We start from the raw sequence: 2,142 nt of genomic DNA on the forward strand, positions 1-2,142 counted from the left end.
CATTTTTGCTACATATTGTGTGAAAATTTCAGGTGTTTGAAATAGAAAGTAGGTAAGACTCCCCTCGTTGCAACCTGCCCCATGCACGTCTCCCATGATCTGAAGGTGGTAGCCTCCACAGGAAGGTTACTCAGTCCCTCCCTAGCCTGGCATGCGAAGGCCATTCCTTGGGGCACTTCCGCCTCAGCAGTTCTAAGACAAGCTGCATCATGATGGACAAAAGGATTGTGAGCGGCTTTCAGGCAAGCTAGACTTACCTTTAGCACCAGTTCCTGGCTCCAGGCTCCAGGCTCCAGCCATCACAGAGCATGAGCCCACCAAGGGCACAGGGGTAGTAAATGGCGAGTTCAAGGAGCTAGACCTTGATGACTTTTTTTTTTCCCTCCCCATCCACCCACCCCAGAGTCTTTTACTTTGGTGCAATACACCAATTCCATTTCAGGTTCTACTTGTGTTTTCGTTTCTGATCTTGTTTTTCAACTTCTGTCTGAGAGTGAGATCATCCCATATTCATCCTTCTGTTTCTGACTTATTTCACTTAACATGAATTTTTCAAGGTCCATCCAAGATAGGCTGAAAATGATGAAGTCACCATTTTTTACAGCTGAGTAGTATTCCATTGTGTATATATACCACAACTTGCTCAGCCACTCATCTGTTGTTGGACACCTGGGTTTCTTCCAGGTTTTGGCTATTACAAATTGTGCTGCCAAGAACATATGTGTACACAGATCTTTTTGGATGGATGTGTTGGGTTCCTTAGGATATATCCCCAGGGGAGGAATTGCGGGTCATAGGGTAGGTGCATTTCTAGCCTTCTGAGAGTTCTCCAGACTGTTCTCCACAGAGGTTGGACCAATTTGCATTCCCACCAGCAGTGCAGGAGGGTTCACTTGACCCCACACCCTCTCCAGCATTTGCTGCTGTTCCCTTTTCTGATGTATGACATTCTCACAGGAGTGAAGTGGTATCTCATTGTTGTCTTTATAGACCTTGATGACTTTAAGGGGAAATATTTAGTGCTCTTCTCCTACCCTTTGGATTTCACTTTCCTATGTCCTACAGAAATTGTCGCTTTGAGAGATGAAACCAATAAATTTCATGGTGTGAACTGTGGGGTCATCGCCGTTTCTGTGGATTCCCACTTCTGCCACCTTGCTTGGATCAACACACCGAGGAAAAAACGGTGGGCTGGGTCACATGAACATCCCTTTCCTTAGATTTGATGAAACAGATCTCCTGGGACCACTGGTACGCTTCTAGGGGCCCAGCCTCGCCCTGAGAGGCCTCTTCATAATCGACCCCAATAAAGCATACGAGTGTCAGCGACCTAGTGGGCAGCAGTATGGAGGAGACCCTCCGCCTGGTCAAGGCCTTCCAGTTCGTGGAAGCACATGAAGAGGTCTGTCCAGTCAACTGGATACCAGATTCTCCCACAATCAAGCCGCTTCCAATTGCTTCCAAATAATACTTCGAAAAGAAAAAAAAAAAGTGGTCTGGGAGGTGACGCAGTGGATAAAACATTGGACTCTCAAGCATGAGGTCCTGAGTTCAATCCCCAGCCTATCTTTCTCATCAATCAATAAATAATACTTCGAGAAAGTGAATCAGTAGATCATCACGTGTGCCTGCAGCTCCTCATGCAAGAAAAGAACTAGAGACTCACTGATTATTTATAGAAGTGTGCCCCTGCCTGCCTCCCCAAAGCTTTCCTATAAGATTTTTTTTCTTTTTTCTTTTTTTGTAATACAGGCTAAGGCTTGTTTAGTGTGGTTAGCTACTAACATCGGGAGCCCTTGCAGGTAGCCTGGACAGCTAGCTGGTGTATAGAATGCATTGTCTTCCTCTTCCTCATTCAGGTCTTCAGTAGGAAAAAGGAAGCCCTCTTAGCCTTACTTCAGCCTGTGTGTGCATGAGAGTAAAATGTGTTTTGAATGCTTCAGATCAAGAGTCCTGAAATTCCCTTCTTTGCACTAAACTGAATTTTCCCTCATGGTAACCAAAATCTTAGTCTTTTAGTTTTTAGCATCAGTAGTCTGATTTTTCTCTTATAATGGCTGTATATGTGATTGAAACAAATGTGAATCATGTATTTGATAAGAACACAGTGGCAAAGTAACTTAACTGATCATGTATGCTCCC

At 44.6% G+C, this 2,142-nt stretch overlaps 1 pseudogene; it reads left to right on the forward strand.

Annotated features, from left to right (window-relative positions):
• The first annotated feature begins 209 nt into the window (after nucleotides 1-209).
• Nucleotides 210-1,473, forward strand: LOC103121794 (thioredoxin-dependent peroxide reductase, mitochondrial-like; annotated as a pseudogene).
• Nucleotides 1,474-2,142: the final 669 nt, after the last annotated feature.

Source organism: Erinaceus europaeus, chromosome 4 (genome assembly GCF_950295315.1).
Source record: "Erinaceus europaeus chromosome 4, mEriEur2.1, whole genome shotgun sequence".
Taxonomy (NCBI): domain Eukaryota; kingdom Metazoa; phylum Chordata; class Mammalia; order Eulipotyphla; family Erinaceidae; genus Erinaceus; species Erinaceus europaeus.